The sequence below is a fragment of the Scyliorhinus canicula genome, chromosome 10 (genome assembly GCF_902713615.1).
Source record: "Scyliorhinus canicula chromosome 10, sScyCan1.1, whole genome shotgun sequence".
NCBI classification, from domain to species: Eukaryota; Metazoa; Chordata; class Chondrichthyes; order Carcharhiniformes; family Scyliorhinidae; genus Scyliorhinus; species Scyliorhinus canicula.
The window spans coordinates 138,694,190-138,720,084 of NC_052155.1; the positions used below are offsets into that span (position 1 = coordinate 138,694,190).

The 25,895-nt window shown below is 46.0% G+C and overlaps 1 long non-coding RNA gene across 1 annotated transcript in view; it reads left to right on the top strand.

Annotated features, from left to right (window-relative positions):
* The first annotated feature begins 9,275 nt into the window (after positions 1-9,275).
* LOC119972953 overlaps positions 9,276-25,895 on the top strand; it is a 39,697-nt gene continuing 23,077 nt past the window's right edge. The window contains exon 1 of the long non-coding RNA XR_005462192.1: positions 9,276-9,339. This is a non-coding gene — a long non-coding RNA (uncharacterized LOC119972953). The remainder of the gene's footprint in view (positions 9,340-25,895) is intronic.

The window sequence follows — 25,895 nt, forward strand, 5'->3', positions numbered from 1 at the left end:
TAATGGCCTTTCAGTTCAGCTGTTCTTATTCTCAGCTGTTCATATTCTTTGTCAGGCTGTGGAACTTTAATGTTGTCCTGTAAAATACGCTCTATTTCCCAACACTAATGAGCTCAGGTGCTGAAGCAAACATCTTAGTCAGCAAGATTAAATGAAACATCTGGCACAGCTCTGTCCAGTGGTCATTTTAATTATCTGCCAGTTGCTCTCCCACTACAGTCTGATAGTTTGTTCATGGACCCTTTTTGGGATAGACATCATCACCTAAGGCTAACTATCTTATTCGTCTTGTTTCTGTGGAACTAAATCTGAGGTGGTTCCGGTAGAACAAAATCCAACTAACTTGTTCCTTTGCCTATTTCAAGCAGATTTTAAGCATATAGCTAATTTATAACACATGTTCAAGACAACATGTTGGTTCAGTGCAAGAAGGGTGCACAAAATATCATGCAAGCAAATCCCTCCTCTGGCACCTGTTGTGTTCACTTGCTTCCTTGATCATGATGGTACACATAGAACACAAAGATGTGACTGCAGCAAGTATTTATTCTTGATGGGTATGGTAGCACAGTGGTTAGCACAGTTGCTTCACAGCGCCAGGGCCCCAGGTTCGATTCCTGGCTTAGGTCACTGCCTGTGTGGAATCTGCACATTCTCCCTGTGTCTGCGTGGGTTTCCCCCGGGTGCTCCGGCTTCTTCCCGCAGTCCAAAGAAGTGGAGGTTAGGTGGATTGGCATGCTAATCCACCCAAAAATAAGTGTGCCCAAGGTGCCCAAAAATATTAGGCGGGGTTGCCCGGTTACGGGGATAGGGTTGAGATGTGGGGTTTACGTGGGGTGCGCTTTCCAAGAGCTGGTGCACATTCGCTGGCCCGAATAGCCTCCTTCTGCACTGTAAATTCTGTGTTCTATGGTACAACTATGTACAATTATACATAGATATGCCTAGACGCATATCACCATAGCAACAGGCCCATAATGGTTGCCGTGTAACAGCTGGAGGCATCTAGTTGTCCCTGGATGGGGCTACTTCTCATGGCCAGGCAGCTGTAACTTTGTAAAAGCAAATTTAACTTTGTTTGTGTCCCATAGTCTCCTGCTCAGATTGGCAAGTGCCACCTCAGGCGCCAGGCTTGTGAATCTCTGATTGCTGGAGTGCCTTCAATTGCCCTCCAGTGTCGAGGGCAAGCCCAATGTACGTGATTGGACAGTGAACCCATTCCCTGGCCTTTAATTGGCTGGAACGTTGAAGATTGCAGTGGACATGCCTACAGTATGCTGTGAGGTATTGGGATCCGGAACTAGTCCCTATTCCTTGTTGCCATCCCTGGACTGAAAGTCCAGTCTACATTTTAATCCCCATATTATAGAACATAGAACATAGAACAGTACAGCACAGAACAGGCCCTTCGGCCCTCGATGTTGTGCCGAGCCATGATCACCCTACTCAAACCCACGTATCCACCCTATACCGGTAACCCAACAACCCCCCCCTTAACCTTACTTTTTAGGACACTACGGGCAATTTAGCATGGCCAATCCACCTAACCCGCACATCTTTGGACTGTGGGAGGAAACCGGAGCACCCGGAGGAAACCCACGCACACACGGGGAGGACGTGCAGACTCCACACAGACAGTGACCCAGCCGGGAATCGAACCTGGGACCCTGGAGCTGTGAAGCATTTATGCTAACCACTATGCTACCGTGCTGCCCCTAATTATGCCCCTTGATTATGCCAATCAAGTGGGAGAATGGGTCTGATTGAGTTACTCTATGCGGAACTATAGGGGCTGGTTTAGCTCACTCAGCTAAATCGCTGGCTTTTCAAGCAGGCCAGCAGCATGGTTCGATTCCCGTACCAGCCTCCCCGGACAGGCGCCGGAATGTGGCGACTAGGGGCTTTTCACAGTAACTTCATTGAAGCCTACTCGTGACAATAAAGCGATTTTCATTTTTTTTTCATTTCAACTAACATAGACTCAATGGGCCAAATTTCCTCCTTCTATGCCAAAAATGACTCATGATACAAATAATGGACTGTTATCCATTGCTGGTTTGGCAGTCCAATTCTGATAAACATTTCAACAAAGCCTCTCAGTATGCCACTTCGAATAAGTCACTATGGAATCACACACGATGAACACAGACGGTATGGCCAAGACTTCTGGAGGTGGTCATGTGCTGATCGGTCACATACAGGGTGGCTCCTGCTTGAAGATTTTGGTTTTGGTTTTAGCCCTTTCTGCCAGATTAATGGGCTCTTTGGTCAGAAATTACGTGGAACGGGTGGGAATGGTGAGAAGTGGTATAATTGAATTCTCCTCCGAGGTGGAATGCTGTCGGGTTACTGCACTTGTCAGAAGTCGGATAAGGTGACGGTACTGAAGGTGGAGAATCTGCTTGGCACAGTTGAAGAAGGAGGAGGGGGCGTTATCCACCCCATTGCCAGTGGAGCAACTGATGATGTTGATTGAGGGGCTTCAGCAGCATTGGCTAGAGCATGGAATAGCCATATGGTTAACAAAGGCCTCCCCACAATTGTCTGCTATAGCGGTGATTCCTGATTTGGGGAATGATAATGAGCCAAAGAGATAACATTTCACGATGAGCACTGTTGATATTCTGAGCCAATAGAGGTTTTCCGGACTCTATGGATGAAATCTCCGAGGCAAAATGGGCTACTATCATTAGTTCATTTAGAACATAGAACAGTACAGCACAGAACAGGCCCTTCGGCCCTCAATGTTGTGCCGAGCCATGATCACCCTACTCAAACCCACATATCCACCCTATACCCGTAACCCAACAACCCCCCCCCTTAACCTTACATTTATTAGGACACTACGGGCAATTTAGCATGGCAAATCCACCTAACCCGCACATCTTTGGACTGTGGGAGGAAACCGGAGCTCCCGGAGGAAACCCACGCACACAGGGGGAGGACATGCAGACTCCACACAGACAGTGACCCAGCCGGGAATCGAACCTGGGACCCTGGAGCTGTGAAGCATTTATGCTAACCACCATGCTACCCTGCTGCCCAGTTTCATGAATGAAACTGGAGAACTTGTATAATGTACCTCTTGGTGTTGTCTGCAATGCCTAGTGTACCTCATTAACTGAATTTCTCCCTGTTTGGATGATCACTTGCGTATCCTCTGGTAGTGAACTTGCCTTCGACACACAACTTTTGGTGTATTTCTGGCCTCAGAATCTCTGTGCGTCATCATCAACAGAGTTGAATAACATTTTCAGACCCTGTACCCTGGGATCTAATAAGTTAAGTAGATATGTGGTGACGAATGCCAGGAGCTTAGAAAATGTTGTCTGTCATCCTGATCAAATGGCCTCCATAATGACACATTAACAGGAATACAAACAAGGCATAATGATGCCCATTGTCTATGAAGGAGTTCTGAATCACTCGAAAAGAAATGGTCCAGCCACCAAAGAAACTCATAGAAAATGACTTATGATAGTGCCTCCTCCTGATTTTTGACCACACTGAAAAATTTAGCAGTTCACAGACAGATGTCCCAGGAACACAACTGGCTTTATTTCATAACTTAGTGTGGTGATATAACCACTGTAGTTATGGGTACTTGCAGTAGGGGGATGTATGCCAGCCCCTGCCGGCTTGTCATATTCTATATTTTCCCCGCGTTTGTCTGTGATAGAGAAATTCAAACAGCATTCATTAGGTAAGCAAAACTGAACTTTATTCACTAATTAGAACTGCTAGCAGAAATGGCAGAAACTTGAAGTCGGAAGGCAGTCAATTACAAACTGCTGAGTCCGTCCCAAGTCTGCGATATTACAGAAAAAGAAGGCGATTCTTATACATTATAGGATCAAGATAACATGAATACAACTTGGTCAGGAATTTGATCGAAAGTAAAACATAAGTAATCATCGTTACAATGGCGTCACCTTGCTGACCTTTAGGGGACTGGAGTTTCATATCATTATCTTGTCTTTGTTTTAAGAAAGGGACAAATTTGTTTACGAACAGGAAGAGACAGTTGTTCAGCTTGTTATGTATTGAGACTGCTTCTAGGTTCATGATGAAGAGGCCTTATCTAGACTCTCAGAGTCACCCAGTTCTCAGGACATGCTGACCTTGGCTGTCTCTCTATTCTGTGCCTTAGGTTATATGAAAATCAGTTTAAATTCACTTGTACCAATAAAACTTGACTACTTTTCCCATCATGCCATTATTTGCTTCACACAATACCACACTCCCCCCTTTTGTCATATCATGACAACTAGCTAAATAGGTATATCCATGATTCGTTTGAAAATGCATTTACACAAGCAGGCAAGCAATCCTATCCCTAGTAGCATTAGTAGTAGTAGAATAAAGGCCTTAAAGATCCAGTCAAATAATCCATGACCCAATCACCCTAGCCAACCCGGCGGGTTATAGTCATGAAATTCACTGCCAATTTCTTGAATTTGAGCAGCCTGTTTCTTAATATGGTCGGCCAGGTTAGTGATATTTTCAGAGCCATCTGGAATGTAAGTACAGCACTCTTGGCCTATGATAGCGCACGTTCCTCCCTGCAAGGCTAACAGATAATCTAAAGCCAGTCGATTTTGTAATGCCACGGTCCGGACAGCCACTAGCTCAGCTGAGACCTCGGCCAGTGCCTGTCCAGTGTCCCTGGCTTCTGTTGCCGTTACGTTTGCCAGATGTTCCAATGCTGAGGCCATGTAGATCAGTTCGTTGGAAGCCTTGCCCGTTCCATACAAGGGAAAGGCCATCATAAGGAACTGTTCCGTTTTAGAAATTGTTCTTTTTGCTCGCGAGGGGGAGTGCTTAAGGGTGGGTAGGTGACGCATTTGGGGTACGACATATCCCAAAAAGCAGGACCCTGTCCAATTAATGGGGAGCCACGGATATGCTTTAGTGCCGCATATGAAATAGGTTCCATTGTAGGCTGTAAAATCATCAGCTGATGTCATCCAGGGGATTATATTGGTAGGTTGCACCTACTTTGCCCCATTAACTTTCCTTTCCCTGATTTATTAAAACATATGGAACCTTGAGCATTATACGAGTGGACAGTGAGGGAGGGTGGAGTTAAGGCATGATTATAGGTAGGTTGATACGAAGCTGAAAATTTAGTCATGTCATAGCCAGCAGATCTCCATATTTTAATATTCCCCCTATCTCCCCTGATGCCTGTTTGATTTTGTCGTAAAATCCATTCAGCTGTCTCTGCGGTATGAAAGGGGAGGGATTGGAGAGGTATTCCTTCCCTTGAATGGACGGGGATATGGGTACAAACCCAACACTTGCTAATATTCAATTTTTTGGCGTAAAGATATGACATATGTAAATAGGTATTGGAAGGCAGGTCTCGTTTAGTTCGCTTTTTTACTACCGAGTGGCCATTAAGGCTAAGTAGTCCAGAAAGTCCAAAAATTATACTGAAGATCTTCATCCTGTGTTCTCGTCTGGGTTGGAGACTATCTTCTTGCAATCGGATAGATGTATCCAACTTGAACATCCTTCAAGTTTGACCGAAGTTGGCGTCGTCAGTAGTACGAGGAATGGTCCGCTCCAGCATTGTCCTAGTTTCTTTCTGTCCCAGTTTTTTACCAACACGAGGTCTCCGGGTTTGACCACTGGATATCGAGGGACGGCTCTCCCTGTCGTTACTGGTAGATGTGCCTGTTTTACCTGTGAGTGAAGAAACTTCAAAGAAAGTGTTAATTGATTCAAATAGTTCTGCATTTGTTCCCCCATCACATGGAGATCTACTCCCTCTAGGGGCTTTCCATGGGCATCCCAGGGAGTCCTCATTGGCCGACCATAGACTATCTCTGCAGCTGACAGTCCGGTCCGTGAATGGGGAGTCACTCGCATGTGAAACAGTGCCAAGGGTAATACTTTTAGCCAATTTAACCCAGTTTCTTCAGTTAATTTAGATAATTTTTCTTTTAAAGTCCCGTTGGCTCTTTCCAGAATTCCTGCTACCTGCGGGTGATACGCGCAGTGCAGTTGCTGTTTAATTACAAGTGCTTTGCACAATTCACTATTGATCCGAGCTACAAAATGTGGTCCATTGACTGAGCTCACCATTTTGGATACCCCAAAACGAGGAATGACTTCCGTTAACAACAACTTCACTACTGTATGTGCCGTATAATTAGTGGTGGGGAATGCTTCAATCCATTTACTAAACACATCGATTATTACTAAACAATATTTATAGCACTGTGCTTTTGGCAATTCGATAAAATTAAGCTGTATAGAAGCAAAAGGATCATCTGGCAAGGGGGTGGTTCCCGGAGGGCATTTAATACCTTTACCCTTATTATGTTTCATGCAAATGATGCATCGATCCAGCCGCGTTTGCGCTGCTGTATTCAAATCTGGGTGCCACCAAGTTTTTAGAAGTAGCTGTACCACTCTCTCCTTGCCAAGATGGGTATAAGAATGCAAATAATTAACAAGTAACGGCAATAAAGAATTCGGAATACAAACTTGACCAACTGGAGTCAGCCAGAGGTCTCGTGTCAAGGAGTGCGAACACCCCATTGACTTCCATAGTGTTCACTCAGAATCAGAGGCGTCCCTCTGCAAATTTTGAACTTCAGCTATCTCTGGCATGCCCTTCGTCCGCAATGCAGGAACCTGGTTTAGAGCCTGATTAGCCCCACTGGGAACAATTAAAGAGGTTGATGAAGCTGCAGTTTTAGCAGCTGAATCAGCACGGGCATTTCCTAATTGAACAGGAGTGTCACCCTTCGTGTGCGCAACACATTTAATAACTGCCAATTGACGGGGAAGCTGAATAGCATCGAGGAGATTTTTAACCCAAAGGGGCGGCCGAAATCATGGGTCACGCCAAAGGCATATCTAGAATCAGTGTAGACATTAGTACTTTTGTCTGTAGCCAAAATACATGCTTGAGTAAGGGCAAAATAGCTCGGCTTTTTGTGCAAAGACAGGGGTCTGGAAGGCTGCTGCTTCTTGCACGTCAGTGTCGGTTACCACGGCATATCCCAACTGTGGGACGCCAAATGGGGAAATGCAGGAACTGCCATCAAGATAAAAAATTAGATCTGAATTATCAATAGGCCTGTCTGTTAAATCTGGGCGAGGTGCGGTAAGGAAGTGGTTCCGAAGCAAACAATCGTGTGGTGGGTCTTCAAGGTTATCGGGGGGCTGTTCAAGGAACACAGCAGGATTTAAGGTTGAACAATAATGAAAAGAGAGGTAGGGGTTTTGCAATAGTGAAACCTCATAGCGGCTCAATCGCGCTTGAGTCAGATGCTGGGTTTGCTGAGACATTAGGAGAGCCACGATAGAGTGTGTAGTATGCACTTGTACTGGCTGATGAAGGGTTAGATTAGAGGCTGCCTGTGCTAACAAATGGACAGCAGTAAGAATTTGGGTGCAAAGGTCTGTCATACATAGGTCGTCCTAGTGCTGGGGCGGTAGCCAGGGCATTTTTCAGAGTAATAAAAGATTGCTTTGCTGAATCAGGTAGTTCAAACTTAAGAGGAGCATTTTGAGAGGAGTACGGAGTTAATTCTTTAGTATATACAGTAACATTCGGAATCCATTGTCTGCCAAAGTTCACTAATCCTAAAAAGGCTCTCACCTACTTGGGCGATGTAGGAAATGGGGTCTGCAGTATAGGAATAATGCGTTCTTGAGTAAGGGAGCGATCAGTAGCAATTATTAGGACATCCAAAAATTTGACTTGTCGTTGGCCTTTATGAACTTTAGCGGGCGGGATCACATATCCCCATAAATTGAGACGGATGAGCAGGTAAAAAGAGTCACGTTGGTTAGCGATGAAATCAGGGCTGGCAAGGAGTAAGTCATCAACATATTGAATGATGGTGGAGCCACCAGGAGGTGCTAATGTCGCTAACTGGGAGTGACCAAACGCCATTCGGATGGTCTACCTATCTTAGGAACTGGAAGAATCGGGGTGTTACAGGGCGATTGGCACGGTATCAAAATTCCCTGTTGAAGGAACGATTGAATCATGACCGAGACTCCTTCTTCAGCCTCGGGCCGCAAAGGATACTGTGAAATTGAGGGCAAGGGCATATCAGGTTTGATTCTAATAACAACAGGAGGGACATTAGTGAGACCAACTTCGTGTTTGGAGGCTGCCCATAAATCTGCGGGTAGATCAGGAGTCGTAGATTGGGCTGAATGATGATGGTGCAGTGGACCAATGTGGACAAATGGGCGTTTAAAATATTCTAAAGTGCCTGCGGGTAGGGTTTGACTATCATTAAGGAAAGGATCAGCTTGTCCTCATAGTGCAGCTGCCAGAAATCCCAAGGACTTGGCACAGTAGCCTTCGTTGACAGAAAGGGTCACGTGGGGTGATACAAGTCTCGACTGACGCCATAGGCTGCGGGGTAAATCGACAAGAAAGGCAGACCTTTCTTTTGTCTTGGTAAATGCTCTCCAAATCGGGCGAGCATACTGTATGATTGTAGCAAAGAGTGACATGCGGATTGGGAATATCTAAGTGTGAGGGATCAAAATCAATCGACCACCACCGTGGAGTAGTGAATAGGGGAAAGTTTCGAAGCTGGGCCTGCGGGATAGGTGATATAGTAATGCCGTTATCAAGGCTTGGGTCACTATATTCTCTCATCTGGACTCTATCGGGTGTTTTAAACAGTGGTACTCAGGGTTAACGTTAGCTGCCAGCATAGAACACAGAGCAATCAGGCGCAGGCACAGAAGTTATTAAATTCTGCAGCTGGTGACCTCGTATTTGAGACAGTTCTATAAACATACCATTATCAATGCACTGTATTACCGCTCCGAATTTGCAGTGTCTGTCTGCCTAATAAGGTCAGGTGTCGTTAGTTGTTGTACATCCTTACTGCGAGAAGGCTATGAGTGGGACATATTTCAGTCAATTTTCAATATTTGTTATTTAACCAGTTTTTTGGAAAGAGACGTTACTGGATGTTTATTATTTCTTTTTATTTCAAATTCCTGACCAAGTTGTATTCATGTTATCTTGATCCTACAATGTATAAGAATCGCCTTCTTTTTCTGTAATATCGCAGACTTGGGACGGACTCAGCAGTTTGTAATTGACTGCCTTCCGACTTCAAGTTTCTGCCATTTCTGCTAGCAGTTCTAATTAGTGAATAAAGTTCAGTTTTGCTTCCCTAATGAATGCTGTTTGAATTTCTCTATCACAGACAAACGCGGGGAAAATATAGAATACGACATTTGGCGCTGCGAGAAAAAATCCAATGTTCTGAAGTGAGCTTCCATGAGGGACTGAGAAAAAGTGATCAAAGCCACGGCCCGGAGTAAAGAGACAGACGCCGGCACAAGGTAAGATTGACCTTGGTCTCTCTCTCTCTCGGATCTGTGCTGCGACCCCTCATCCCTGACGGAAGTAACTAAATAGGTGACGGTTCTCGAATCTAAATTTGACTGAGTACATTTTTTTTGTGTAATTAGCCGCAGGTCAGGGACATTGTTGATCTCGTTTTTCATCCGCATCAGATTTATACAGGCTGTCAGTAATTTTTTCGGGTCAGGGACCCTGTCAATAATTTTTTTCGGGTCAGGGACCCTGTCAGTAATTTTTTGGGGTCAAGGACCCTCCAATTTGATTTGGTGCCAGAAATTTTGTTTGAGCGTTTTTTTTTGCCAGGGGCACATTTTTACTGACATTATGCGACAAACTTTAGACAAAGCTAGGGGCAATTGCCCTCTATTTTTCATGTGTTTAGAAACCCCTTCTCAAGAACGTAATATTCGAAGATTGGCTGCAGCGCTGCTTTAAACAATAAATGAGGTAACGATATCTGGCCACTAGGTTACACAGGGATCTTGGAACTTTGACAATAGCATTGATGCAGAAAAAAAAGCAATCTGGAAAAAAAAATGCCGGTTTCAAATTGTTTAATTTTACAGTGGAAAAAAAAACAGTCCACTTAACGCAACGAACAATCACAATGAGTTGGAAAGATAACTCCCGCAAAAGAGATATTAATGAATGTGTGAATGGTAAAGCGAAAGATTGGGAGACTTTAAAATTGTAATGTGAGCTTTGGGATAGAAAACAATCAAAACACTAAAAAAAGCAATCTGGCAATAACAAACCTCCTGCCGGCAGAAAAGTAGGACTGACCAATCAGATTATAGGAAAGGAGGATCCTCCCAGTTACTCTGGCATGCCGATGTTCCCCTATTCAAGCGATACGGAAGACGAGGAGAATTTGAACCCTGGACCCCACCCTCATTTTACACTCCCCGATCTTACAATTCCACTTTCCCAAGTCCTGACGCCCACAGGGAGCTTGTGTATAAATTTGCATGTGAGTCACTCAGACCTTTAGTCTACAGTTGCAGATGGAGGGACAGCATCGTACAACAATAAAGCCTCTATTGTACTAGTCTCTCGGCTTTGAGTATAATTGTTAGCGCTACACTTAGACTGTTGTATAAAATTAACCAGGTATGAGAGTGAACAGCGTTCTCTACTGATGATAACCAGTGTTACTACATAATCAATTATTGGACTAGAAAGTGTGAATGCTCCATTTTAGTATCTGTCAAGGGCTTGATTGACAAACAGAAGTGTAATGACATTTGAATTATATTGTTCAAATGTCAAAGTAGAAAGAGTTCTTTTTTTAACAGACAATTTTATTGAGGTATCTTTGGCATTGTAAACAGTAACAATATACATAAGTGTGCAGATACCAATTACAAAAAACATAGTGCAAATAACAGTACCACTCTTGCAGATAGCCCTGCCTATTCTTCCCCCCTACTCTACACTATTCTACCACCCCCCCCACCCTTCGCTGACGATCAGTTCCCTGCGAAGAAGTTGTGGGGGCGTGAGTTTCCTCCGGGTGCTCCGGTTTTCTCCCACAGTCCAAAGATGTGCGGGTTAGGTGGATTGGCCATGATAAATTGCCCGTAGTGTCCTAAAAAAAGTAAGGTTAAGGGGGGGGGGGGTTGTTGGGTTACGGGTATAGGGTGGATACGTGGGTTTGAGAAGGGTGATCATTGCTCGGCACAACATCGAGGGCCGAAGGGCCTGTTCTGTGCTGTACTGTTCTAAAAAAAAAAGGTTGCCACCTCTGGGCGAACCCCATAGTGATCCTCGTTCTATAATACGAGAATAAATCTTATGAACATGTGAATAGAACGAGAACTCCTTCCCCGTCGCCCGGCGGATTCTCCAGGGGTCCACCATTTGTTCCATGAACCCTCTCAGTTCTCTTGCCATTACCGGGACCCTGCCCGTTCTGGAGCACGACAGGTCCAGGTCGGGATCGAGGACTGTATTAAAGTCCCCACCCAGAATCAACGTGTGCGAATCCAAGTCGGGGATTTTCCCCAGCAGCCTTTTGATGAAATCTACATCATCCCAGTTTGGAACGTAAACATTCACTAGGACCACCTTCACCCCCTCAAGCTTACCCCGGACCATGAGAAATCTACCTCCCCCATCCGCAACTGTGCTGTCCACCTCAAATTTAACCCGTTTGTTAATCATGATCGCGACCCCTCTGGTCTTAGCTAACCCAGCCCTTCCATAATCTATTCTGGTCCGCCACTTTCAAAAGTGTCTCCTGCAGCAACATTACATCCGCCTTCAGAGCCCGTAAGTGCGCGAACACACTTCTTGACCGGCCCATTTAATCCTCTAACATTCCAGGTAACAGTCCTGTTCGAACAATCGCTCTGGGACCAAGACAGAGAGAAAACAAAGAAAGAACAAAGCAACATTCCCAGAAGAAAAAAAAATCAAAGAGAACCCGAACAGCACCCCCAGCACCCAACAACTTAAACTTTGACTACCACTTTGGCTTTAACTTTAAAACTTTCAAACAGGCAAACACAAACACAAGAACACCCCCAATTTTAAGTAAAAGAGCATGCCGAACGACATCGCTAACACAAAGGGCAATCTGTGAACAAATGCAAACATCCCTTAGTACATTCTAACTTGAGTCCATGGGCGAGATTCTCCGCACTCCCGACGGTGCGGAGAATAGCGTGGCTCGTAAAATTTTACGGCCACGTTGTTCCGACGCCCTCCCGCTAATCTCCCCCCCCCCCCCACGCCCAACTCCCCACACGAATCGCTGCCGCCGTTTTTTTACGGCCGGCAGCGATTAACAGCTGATAGATGAGCCGAGTTCCCAGCCCTTTACGGCTGTTTTTACGAACGGCAAACACACCTGGTCTGGCCGTTCGTAAAAACGGCCGTAAACACTCGCATTTTATAACCATGGCACCGATTGGCACGGCAGTACCACGGCCGTGACAAGGGTGCCATGGGCCCGCGATCGGTGGGCACCGATTACGGGCAGCGGGCCCGATGCCTGCACACTATTTGTCCTTCCGCCGCCCCGCAGTATCCATTCGCGGGGCGGCTGAGGGGCATCCCGACCCGCGCATGCGCGGGTTTCGCGCAAATACGCGATGACGTCATCCGCGCATGCGGGTTGGGGTCTTCCAATCCGCGCATGCGCGGCTGACGTCATATGACGCGTCAGCCGGCGCTAACTTGGGCAAGCGGGCTTAACAAAATTCGTTAAGCCCGTGATGCCGGAGCTTACGGCGTCGGGCTGCTAGCCCCGACCGGGGACCAGAATCGGTTCCCGGTTGGGAAGTGGGGGGCTGGCGTCAAACCCGCCCGGGTTTGACGCCAGCCTTACGATTTCTCCCGGTTTGGGAGAATCGCGCTCCATGGGTCCTCAGTTCGGCACCAGTCCATGCCCCTTAGCGAAGTCCATCGCTTCCTCCGAGTTGTCAAAATAATGTTGCTGTTCCCGGTATGTGACCCAAAGCCGCGCCGGGAAAAGTAGCCCAAACTAGACCTTTTTTTTAAAACAGGATCTCTTTAATTTGTCTGTAGGCTGCCCTCCTTCAGGCCGCCTCCTGGCTCAGATCCTGGTAGATGCGCAGGATACTGTTGTTCTATGAGCATCTCCTCGTGCTCTTGGCCCACTGTAGAACCCGCTCCTTGTCCACAAACCTATGGAACCTGACCACCATTGCCCCCCCCCCCTTCGTGGCTGCCTCGCCTGCACTCTGTGTGCCCTGTCTAGCTCCAACGGACGCGGGAAGAAATCATCCCCCACCAGCTTCTGCAGCATGTCTGCCACAAATGCCGTGGCATCCACTCCCTCGGCTCCCTCCGAGAGCCCAATGATTCTCAGATTCTGCCGGCGAGACCTGTTTTCCAGGTCCTCCAGCTTGTCCATCAGCCTTGATTGCTGCTCCTTCAACTTACTAATTTTCACGTCCCACAAGACATGGAGGATTGATCCACAGGTGGGCATTTAATTGTCCACTCAATTGGCACAAAGCTGAGAAGGTCATCCGTGGGGCTTCCCACTCCATACTTAACCGGGTTGGAGGGGAGAAAATGGTGGGGTCCCCACGCATCACCATCTCATCTGATTAAATGCTCCTCTACCACCAAACCAGCTAGCCCACCACCAAGAGAAAGTCACAGATTCTGACCTTGCTCTGCAGCCTTTTGGATGACAATATTTCATGCAGTAGTAGGTGAAAATCTCAATGCTGTAAACATAGTGTAGGTAAATCCCCCTTAAACTCCTTCCCCCTATTCTCTCAACTGTCACCTCCAAAAATAAGTGTGAGGAGTTCATAAGCTTCTTTGTCACTATGGTGGATACCATCCAATCATCTACCTCTGCCACATTGTTTCCTTCCACTGGTGCACCTGACCAAATCTCCTGTAATGCTCCTCTTGCCCGAGCCTTGAAGTCACATCTTTCTTTCATTTCTTTTAGAGCTCCACTCACTGATCTCATCTTATCCATGGGCTTCACATCCTTATTCCTCAATGCTGTAACCACAAAACTGCTGACCAGCCAACCTCCCCTGCTGATCCCCATATTATTGTAAACGTGTCTTTCTCTTCAGGTATTGCTCCTCTTAAAGCTGCCAGTATTATCCCTTTCCTTAAAAAAGCCCCTTGCTTTGTAAATGCAAATATTGCCTTGGCCTGTCAGTGTGGGCGGCCGAGTTATTTAAAGTGATGTTTAATAGGAACTAATGTGTTAAGGTTAAGAAATGGCATGTAATCAGAGCTGAAGTAAAAGTTTAAATATTGATTTATTTTCTTTTGTTGTAATAACATTTGTTTATAAAATAACCAAGCCCTATTTCTTACATTATCACTCCTGGAATAAATCGATCTTTCCGCATTGCCTTAAAACTTAAAAAAGTTCTGACATCTGGTCCAGTCTCTTATCCATTGTTGAGAGCTGACCGGGCATCTGTAACAATATTTAAGACTTGGACGAGGGAAGTGAATGCACTATTGCCAAGTTTGCTGATGATGTGGAGATGCCGGCATTGGACTGGGGTGAGCACAGTAAGAAGTCTTACAACACCAGGTTAAAGTCCAACAGGTTTGTTTCAAACACGAGGTTTCGGAGCACTGCTCCTTCCTCAGGTGAATGAAGAGGTATGTTCCAGAAACATTTATAAAGACAAAGTCTGAGATGCCAGACAATGCTTGGAATGCGAGCATTTGCAGGTAATCAAATCTTTACAGATCCAGAGATGGGGAGTAATCCCAGGTTAAAGGGGTGTGAATTGTCTCAAGCCAGGACAGTTGGTAGGATTTTGCAAGTCCAGGCCAGATGGTGGGGGGTGAATGTAATGCGACATGAATCCAAGATCCCGGTTGAGGCCGCACTCATGCGTGCGGAACTTACCTATGAGTTTTTGCTCGGCAATTCTGCGTTGTCGCGTGTCCTGAAGACCGCCTTGGAGAACGCTTATTCGGAGATCAGAGGCTGAATGCCCTTGACTGCTGAAGTGTTCCCCGACTGGAAGGGACCATTCCTGCCTGGTGATTGTCACACGATGCCTGTTAATTCGTTGTCGCAGTGTCTGCATGGTCTCGCCAATGTGCCATGCTTCGGGGCATCCTTTCCTGCAGTGTATGAAGTAGACTACATTGGTTGAGTCGCACGAGTATGTGCCGCGTACCTGGTGGGTGGTGTTTCCACGTGTAATGGTGGGATCCATGTCGATGATCTGGCATATCTTGCAGAGATTGCCCTGGCAGGGTTGTGTGGTGTCATGGTCGCTGTGCTGAAGGCTGGGTAACTTGCTGCAAACAATGGTTTGTTTGAGGTTGCGCGGTTGTTTGAAGGCAAGTAGTGGGGGTGTGGGAATGACCTTGGCAAGATGTTCATCTTCATTGATGATGTGTTGAAGGCTGCGAAGAAGATGTCGTAGTTTCTCCGCTCCGGGAAAGTACTGGACGACGAAGGGTACTCTGTCAGTTGTGTCCCGTGTTTGTCTTCTGAGGAGGTCAGTGCGGTTTTTTGCTGTGGCGCGTTGGAACTGTCGATCGATGAGTCGAGCGCCATATCCCGTTCGTACGAGGGCATCTTTCAGCATCTATAGGTATCGGTTACGCTCCTCCTCGTCTGAGAAGATCCTGTGTATACGGAGGGCTTGTCCATAGGGGATGGCTTCTTTAATGTGTTTCGGATGAAAGCTGGAGAAGTGGAGCATCGTGAGGTTATCTGTGGGCTTGCGGTAAAGCAAAGTGCTGAGGTGACCGTCCTTGATGGAGATGAGTGTGTCCAAGAATGCAACTGAATTTGGCGAATATCCATGGTGAGTCTGATGGTGGGATGGAACTTATTGATCTCATCGTGTAGTCGTTTCAGTTATTCTTCGCTGTGGGTCCAAAGGAAAAAAATGTCATCAATGTATCTGGTGTATAACGTCGGTTGAAGGTCCTGTGCGGTGAGGAAGTCTTGTTCAAACTTGTGCATGAAGATGTTGGCATATTGAGGTGCGAATTTGGTCCCCATGGCTGTTCCATGCGTCTGGATGAAGAACTTGTTGTCGAAGGTGAATACGTTGTGATCCAGAATGAAGCGGATGAGTTGCAGAATTGCGTCTGGAGATTGGCAGTTGTCGGTGTTGAGTACTGAGGCTATTGCAGCAATGTCGTCGTCATGGGGGATGCTGGTGTAGAGTGCAGAGACATCCATTGTGACGAGGAATGTTCCTGGTTCAACTGGTCCATGGGTGCTGAGTTTCTGTAGGAAGTCCATCGTGTCGCGACAGAAGCTGGGCGTACCTTGTACGATGGGTTTCAAGATGCCCTCGATGTAGCCAGAGAGATTCTCACACAGGGTCCCATTGCCTGAAACGATAGGACGGCCTGGTGTGTTGGCCTTGTGTATTTTTGGGAGGCAGTAGAGATCTCCAATGCGGGGAGTACATGGGATGAGAGCACGTAGGGTGCTCTGAAGGTCTGGATCCAAGGTCTTGATCAGTCTGTTGAGTTGGCGGATGTGTGCCTTGATCAGATCTGCGGGTAACTGTCTGTAGTGTTCCTGGTTGTTGAGTTGTCGGTATACCTCTTTGCAGTAGTCCGTTCTGTTCAGTATGAAGGTGGCCCCTCCTTTGTCTGCTGGTTTGATAAGGATGTTGCGGTTGGTCTTGAGAGCGAGGATGGCGTTGCGTTGTTCTTGGGTGACTTTCAGGGCTGCCTTGTGAATGCGACTGATGAATCTGGCATTGACGCGACTCCTGACGGCTTGAGCATACATGTCGAGTCTAGGGCAGCGGCCTTCCGGAGGGGTCCAATTCGACTCTTTCCACTTCGGTCGCCGCACCGCAGATCTCTCGGTCTGCTGTTCCGGTTCATTGGTCGTCTCCTTGGGTTCGCTGTTGGCCTCTTGGGTCTGTGGAAGAATTCCCGGAGCCTCATTCACCTGATGAGTTCCTCAGTGTCTGCCGTGAGACTGATGGGGTCCATTTTGGTGGTGGTGCAGAAATTGAGCTCTCTGCTGAGGACTTCGATTTCGTCTGGTTGAAGGGTGTAGTCCGACAAGTTGACAATAGATTCCCTGTATTGTTTTCTACTGTGGTACCGGGGAAGCTTGGTTGCTGCTGGTGGTGATGCCGAGTTTCTCAAGCTTCCTGTTCTTGGTGTGCAGATAGGTGGCATAGTATCGTTGTCTCATCTGTTTGGCGGTGTTATGCAGCTGGTCTGCTGTGTCCTGAGCGCAAGTTGAGAATATGGCCTCTATCGTGGTTTCCAGGTTGCGTCGACTGCTGTAGAGCTGGTGTACGAGGTTTTTGAGGAGTGTGACAGAGGTGCGGCAGCAGAGTCTTTCAGCGTAGTCTGTGTTGTCGGTCGACTTGAGTGGGTTTATGATCTGTAGCCCTTTTGGGATCTTGTCTGCTTTTTTGCATCTTTGTAGAAACTTAATGTCAGTGTCTATATGCGCGATCTTCCTGGAGATCCTCTCCACAAAACCAAAGACTGATCAAAGACGCGATACACCAGTTAGTAAGTTTGAAATCAATGCACATTTATTTACACACACAGTCAATTATTACTCATGCACAAACTCTACTCACTAAACTACAACTACTACCAAAAGCCTATATTTCGCTTCGGGCGCCCACTCAGTCAGAGGAACAATGGCCATTGTCCGGTTCTGATACTGCTGGCTTCGAACTGGTATAGAATAGTAGCTAGGAGCACCTATCTCGTAGCGTGCGTTGACCTTAGACTTACTTGGCTGGTGCTTGGCGGGCCTCTCATCGCTGAGAGCCAAATGCCAAGGTGAAGATGAAGAGTTCAAGAGTTCTTAAGAGAGCGCTCTGACCTTGGGGACTCTGTTTTATACTCCAAAGGGCTTTGCGCCTTTCTGGGTGGATCCTGGACTTGGTCCCAATTAATTGGACCATGTCCCAATCATTTGTATTGATTCTCTCCAATAAAGGGGTCGCTCCTCGATTGCTGGGCGGGTCCTAGGTAACCGTTGGCCTGCCTTTGTTTTAGTCTCCGCTGGCGCCGGGGAGTCTGCCCTGGTACCGATTGTTTAAATGTTTCTCTTTTGTCCCTGGAGATAGCTCATTACTATGCTAATGGCTTGTAGTATCAGTTCTGTCTGGGATCTGCAAGTTCCAATCCATAGGCAAACCTTGCACATGCTTGTTTTCCTAGCACTGTCCAATTTTCCCTGTACTCTTTGCGAATGTCCATTTTGGAATCGGGACATGGCCACCCCAGGTGGCCATAATATACAGAATTGCTGATGCATATCATTACACCATGCACTAAATGCAGCACCTAGTGCAGGCCAGAAGATCGTTTCTTCAGATGTTGAGGCAGATTCTCACTACTTGACAATGGTGTTGTCCATAGAAGGGACAAAGCACAACACAATCAGTGGTTATCAGCATTGCTCACACTACTCGCACAAAGAATGACAAGGGCAAATGCATACCGATGGCACCCAAGATTGACTTTCTTGTGTATGAAGTGAGAGCAACTGGAATAAAGCCTACATACAACAACTTCAAAGCCATTCATACACTTCTGATCCTGTCTAACATGAAAGTGTTGGTATTGTTCCTCAGTAACTACCAACTTTTATCACAAATCTATTCCTAAGTACACTGTGACTGCAGAACCTGTCCAGAAGCCACGACACAAAGATGCACAATTGAAATGCAGAGCAAATAGAATTTGACTAATTGAAGTGAAAATAGCATCTCTGCCATTCCTCGCACATTTCCACCTACATGCAGAACCATATGCCACAACGAATGCATCAGGAAATGCGTTTGGAGCTGTATACCCACAGTACATTCAAGGAAGCGAAGGACCAGTTGCTAATGTGTCACACTCATTGTCAGAGTGGGGAGGTAAAAGCAGTGGCCTGAATCTGCACTTGTGAATATTGGCTAAGGATTCATCAGCCCTATTTATGGTAACTTTCATGATGTGCAAGTTATTGATGCAGGCTTATATGATGAAAACGTGATTGCCACGTGCGATGCTCTTTGCAGGTGTCCTTTTTTCTCATGGATGAAGACATCATTGCAATTGCCTGCGATGTCATACCATTCGTGCTTTAAATCGACTCCTCTACTTCAGAGCGGTGGGAATTGTTTATAGGTCACCGAGTGGATGGTACTGTTGGACAAGTTATAAATCAGGAAATTAGAGCAACATGGATAATACAGTAAAAATGGGTGATTTAAATTTACGTATAGACTGGATAAACCAAATTAACACTAATAATGTGGAGGATGACTTCCTGGAGTGTGTATGAGATGGCTTTCTGGTGTGGCACGTTGAGCAATGAATGAGCGATTAGACTATTTTAGATTTCGTCTTATCTAATGATAAAGTGCGAATTATTAGCCTTGCTGTCAAGGAGCCATTAGGAAACAGTTACCATAATTTGATAGCATTTTATATTAAGTTTAAAAATGACAAGAGTTCATTCTAAAACTAGGGTCCTAAATATGAACAAAGGAAATTATGAAGATATGAGGGGCGAATTTGCTGTGATGAACTGAGAAAATCCATTTAAAGATTTAATGTTAAACAAGCAATAGCCAAGGCTCTATTGGCAGCACCTTTCAAACCCCGCAACCTCCACCACCTAGAACAACAAGGTTAGAAGATGAATGGGAACACCACCAGCTGCAAGTTCATCTCCAAGTCACACAGCATCCTGACTTGAAACTATTGTTACGACCATCTGAGGGGAGGATCGCCAAAAAGTTGTTAATCTGGGCGAGACACTTTGCTTTGTCACCATCTGGCTGGGCTACTCCCAAATTGTTACAAACCCGGTGAGGGGGGCTGAATTGGGACCCTGTCTTTATTCAATCTTCTCTGCTGGTAGCAACAGAATTTCATTCAACAAGGTTTCCTTTCTTGTGGGTACCTTTCCCAGACGCAATAGTTATGTTTTAACTGGAGCCAATTTAACCAGGCTTTCTTGAGTTAAGATAGAGTGAATGGGGTAGCTTTCTTTACTGGCTTTTAACCAATTTTTTGAATATTCCTAGTGGATGGCAAATCTACAATCCTGTCCAGGCATCACATGCCTAGGATCTCTTGAGAAGCAATGGCTATAATTCCCTATTGTCTTTACCTGAGATGATAATCAGTCTCTGGATGCTTATAGAAATACCTCGGCTGGAAACAGCGAAGGGTTTCATTGCCCCTAAGAAAATCACCCTGCAGCCATTCCTGTCACCTTTGTGGTTTAAAAAAAAATAAAACCCAGGCCTCACTTAAAGACCAACATTTCTGTGTGCAATTCCATGGCTTTTCTCCATCATTGCAACCTCCCTTCCTAACAGCGCTATGTATGGGTGCACCCACACCGCATGGACTGCAGTGGTTCAAGAAAGCAGCTCACTACCATCTTTCAGGGGCTATTAGGGATGGCCAACAAATGTTGGCCTAGCCAATGACACCTACATCCTGTGAAAGAATAAAATAAAGGTGGCCTTGCATTAAGAGGAGAGTGAATATCAGTAGCTGCTGAGCAGATGGGGAGCTGAGGAAGTGTACAGACTGCAAGATAAGGTGATGTGACAAGTTACATGTAATAATTGACTGAGGAAGTTAGAGTGGGTGATGCACACAGCAGGATGCTGTAGAATGTGCCACTACACTCATCTTTTTTTGTTATGAAACTGCTCCTGGTATTGTATCCGTGAGTATTGCACCGCACTCCTGTTGCTCACCTCCAAAGCAATCTCCAGCATATCTTCACCCTCCCTGAGGCAGATTACTTCCTTCTATAATCAAGGAAGTATATGTTCCTGTGTGGCATTCCAGACTGCACTACAAAGTCTGGGGAGGTGGGTGGGGGGGTTGCATATTTGATTCTTCAGTTCAGGTGCTCTGTGCTTTGGTAGAGAGAATTCTTTTTTGTGATCCTTTTTTGTTGGCTGGTTGACTTCCAGATTCTGAGAGAGAGTTTTGGGGATATTCCTGCAAAAGGTGACTATTTTTGCAGTGGTCGTTCTTGGGTTACTGTTTCACACACCTTCAGTGTGGAGACCTCTAGCTGCCTTTCCTCACAGCACACACATACATACAGATCGGCAGACTGATACAGGCTGGTAGGCCAACAGGCATGCAAGCTGTAAGCTTTTAACCCCCTCCTTAGTGTATTCGAACTCGGGATCCACTTCCCAGTCTGGGAAGACAATTGCATCCAGGGTCTGCCAGATGAGATCACCATTCTTTTCCTTTGTCTTTGCCGGAGATAGTAATCAGTCTTTGGATGCTTTTAGAAGTACATTGTCCCTTGGAGAAACATCCTGCAGCCATTCCTGTCGGTGGCTAACTGTACATTCTCAGCCAACCTTCGGGTTTGTGCCCATTTTAAAATATAAAACTCAGGTCTTTTTAAAGTCCAATACTTCTGGGTATAATTACATGGCTTTATTTCCATCATCATAGCAATTGCAATGACTGACCTAAAAAGCCATTGACAGACATGTTGCACTAATTACAGGGTTTTCCATGAACTATCATGCCCCTGATAGTTCTTCCCTCCCATCCCTCAGTTTTACACGATGATTTAAAAAATATGTAACCACTACCATTGCCACAGCTATGCCGTTTAGAATGGACTTTTTAACCTGGCATACCAGTCAACGTCCTGACATTTTGAGCTTAGACCACATATGTGAATCACTTCTAACTTACAAAGAACATTTTTCTTTATTCTGTAGTTACTAATCTGAATGATATCACTGTGGTCAGAAATATAAATACATGAAAGTAAAGCCAGTTTCTTTTCCAACATCTGTCTCAAGGAGAAGCTATTTCCTAGAATGATTTTAGTTACTTACCCAAGCTGTTCATCCGAACAGATGACATTCATGTCAATGGATATCCAGATGGCAAGCTAGAATGTACAGAAAACCACAGTTTAAACATATATAGCCACCTTTAACATAAAACTTCCCAAGCTGCCTCACCGGAGGACTACAGAGAACATTGAATTTACAGTGCAGAATGAGCCTCAGAACTACACAGCGAGAAACTAGGTCACCAACAACATGTACAAACACACACCTCGTACAAACACACTGATCACAGACAGTAAAAGGGAATACATTCATTGGGCACGATTTAACCGGTAAAAATCTATGTCTGGTTTTGGGTGTATCTAATAGGGTGCTGGAGCACCGAGAAACACCCTCTATTCAACGACAGTATGCTATTTTGTTTTGGCATCGGGGAGTTTCTCTACATCGAGGCTGCACTTAGAGTCATTTCCTGTTGGCGAGCCCAGCAAGAAAGTCTCCTCACAGCTTGGGGTGCCATTTGGAAGGCTGTCCCTATCCCCTCCTCCCCCTTTCATCTTCTCCCAGTTTTTGACCACCCCCCCAACCTCAGAGGAGCCCGTGGGAACAACCCTTTGCCCCTCTTACATTTGGGAAGATTCCCCCAGGTCCAAGACATGGCAGTGCCAACCAGGCACCCAGACACCCTGGCACTGTCAAGGTGCCTGGGTGCCAGAGAGAATGCCAGGGTGACACCCATCCTTGTCTGCGACCACCTGGGGATCTCGAATGACATGAGAGACTCCCCCCAGGTGCCATTACAGCTGATCCACGTTTGTGGAAACCAGTCTTGACGAGGTCTCCCAGGCACGGCCGTTAGATTCCGGGCACCAGGAGAATCTCAAAAATGCATATCTGAATGAACCTAATGGCTCATATTTAATGAGTCCAGTGAGGGCAAGGCCCAGATCGTGATGTCTCGCCAGACTCTGTTCAATCCTGCAAGGCATTTTGAGCGTCACAGATCTCGTCGGAAGCCTCTCACGAGATTCAAGGGTCTAATCCCAACACCAAGTCAGGCACGACGAGGTCATTACATCACGCCCATTATTTTTTCCACAGGTGGGAGAGGTAAAGAGATAACACTTAATTTTCAACCTGGATCGGGAACCGGACACCTGGATCATTTCTGGATTCCATCGCTATGCAGCATCTGCACGCTAATGCCACGTTATTTTAAAATGCAAACCACCTCTTTGGACTGAGGTGAAAACTGACTCCAGAATGCAATGCTTCAATGCTCACAGCACCAATAACTGAGGTCGCCATTGTTTTTCAGACTAGCTGAGGCACGGGATTAGAGGGCCAGCAACCTCATGGCATAGATAAGTAGACAAAAAGTCAATAAAAACCTATTACCCCGCTTTCCAAAGACATGCATGTTAGGTGGACTGACCATGCTAAATTGCCCTTTGTGTCCAAAAAGGTTAGGAGGGGTTATTGGGTTATGGGGATGAGTGGAAGTGAGGGCTTAAGTGGGTCGGTGCAGATGGTGATATTAAAATCTTAAGCATTTAATTGGCTTAAATGCAATTCAATTAATTGATGCACATTTATTCAACTTCAAAGTACACTATTAGAAACAAGTTCATCAATATTGATGAAAGTTGACAACACTAAAACTGCCTCACAGACAATGGAAAAAGTAACTGTTCTGGTTGTCATTACTGAGACAGAATGAACATTGAATGAAAATTTTCTCAGATATTCAATTGTGGCATCATGATGTGCTCATTTCTTCCCAACCAGAAGACATGCCATTAATGGCAGATGATGTCCTCCCACTGAAGGTTCCTTCGTGGCGCCACTGACACACGTGCTGTTGGCCCCTCAGCAGCAACCACATGCAAGGGCGGCAGCAGTCCTGTGGACGTGGTGTGCAGAGTGGACTCTCTGGGCGGGATTCTCTGAGACTCTGCGCTGAAATCGTGCTTGGAGCGGGGGAGGAGAATGGACGTCAGACCCGAGATTGGGTCCGCGCCACTCCTGCGATCCTCCAGTCCCCGGAGAATTGCCAGCAATCGAGCAAGTGCGGTTGACGCGGTGCTGGTCGGGGGCCATTGAAAGAGGCCGCCGCGGAGGTTTTCCAAGTGCAGCTGGCCGAGTTCCCACTGGTGTGATTCTCTCATGGTTCCACCCGGTGGGCACTTGGCGTGACGGCTGCGGACTCAGTCCACGGCCGCCCTGATGGGGGGGGGGGGGGGGGGGGGGGCGTCGAGGAGATCATTCAACAAGCTCGCCTCCAGGACGGCCAGGCTATCAATCGGGTGTCACTGATCCGTAGGTGCGCACGATCTGGGGGGAGCCTATCTTCTTGGTGGGTCGGCCATGTTGCGTGGGGAAGTACAATAGTATCAGCAGCCGGAGCTGCTAGGAGCTCTCCGGGGCCCTGCCCTTACACCAGTCCAGAGTGTTTCTCGCGCGTTTGTAATGGGGGCATAGCCCCATTATTGGAGAGTCCCGCCCCCTGTTGTTAAAACCTGGATGGACTTGGCTCCCAGAGGTGGATTATTCATTGGCTACCTCCAGAAGTCCCCCTTCCACCTCTGCTGGATCCACCCAGAAAATTTACGGTGACGTGGTGAAATTGCAGAAGCAAGCATCTGTGTTGGTAAAGGCACTGCACTATTAACATCATTTCCCATTAGAATACTCATTTGAAGTCCTTACGCTTTGATTATAATGAGACAGGATTACGGGAAACAGCTTTGAATAGAATTTCAACAGCAGAATGTGCAGAATGATGCACCATCATTTGGACACGAGACAAAGATGTGATCCGAACAAAAGGCTTTAATGCACAAGATGTGTGCCCGGCAGCAGACGCACACAAGTAAACTTGCTCAGAATATAAAAACAGACAGTAAAAACTTTTACAAATATATAAAACAAAAAAGAGTGGCTAAGGTAAATATTGGTCCTTTAGAGGATGAGAAGGGAGTTCTAATAATGGGAGATGAGGAAATGGCTGAGGAACTGAACAGGTTTTTGGGTCGGTCTTCACAGTGGAAGACACAAATAACATGCTCACTTCTCATCCCTTCTCATTCTCTAAAGGACCAATATTTAACTTAGCCACTCTTTTTTGTTTTATATATTTGTAAAAACTTTTACTGTCTGTTTTTATATTCTGAGCAAGTTTACTTGTGTGCGTCTGCTGCCGGGCACACATCTTGTGCATTAAAGCCTTTTGTTTGGATCACATCTTTGTCTCGTGTCCAAATGATGGTGCATAATTCTGCACATTCTGTTGTTGAAATTCTATTCAAAGCTGTTTCCCGTAATCCTGTCTCATTATAATCAAAGCGTAAGGACTTCAAATGAGTATTCTAATGAGAAATGATGTTAATAGTGCAGTGCCTTTACCAACACAGATGCTTGCTTCTGCAATTTCACCACGTCACCGTAAACTTTCTGGGTGGATCCAGCAGAGGTGGAAGGGGACTTCTGGAGGTAGCCAATGAATAATCCACCTCTGGGAGCCAAGTCCATCCAGGTTTTAACAACAGACTCTCCAATAATGGGGCTATGCCCCCATTAAAAACGCGTACAGTGTTGAGGATCCGAGTTCGATCGCTGCCTTGGATCACTGTCCATGTGGAGTTTGCACATTTGCCCCGTGTCTGCGTGGTTTTCACCCCCACAATCCAAAGATGTGCTGGGTAGGGGGATTGGCCATGCTAAATTGCTCCTTAATTGAAAAAAAATAATTGGGTATTCTAAAGTTTAAAAAAATAAAAGCTGCAATAGTCTCTGTCTCAATTGCTATCTGTATAGAAGAATTCTGTGCTCCAAATTTCTCTGTGTAAAGAAATTTCTCAATCAATTTACCTTAGTATATCAGTCACAAATTTAGACTGATAACACTGAAATCGCCTTTCACTCTGCCCCAGTCAATATAATCCCTGTATGCAAATTATCTTCGCAGAATTTAACACTGAGCAGGTTTCAGGAGGGCTGGGGGCAGAGAAGTATGAAATGCACTCACTGGTCCGAATTTCAGCTTTACGCTTACTTAACTCCAGGGCCTCATTTAAAAATGCTGCTAGTCCTCTTTCTGCCTGGAATGTGAAGTGTGCAGAGACTGTTGTGTGTCTGTTTCCAGGTAACTGGTGTAGACCGAGTGGTCACGGGAGAACATGATCACAAGGCTACATGGGAGAGGTCACGTGGTGGGGAGCACGGGAAAGTAGTTACCCCAGGATCTCAAATATCGTTTGTAGCTGTGA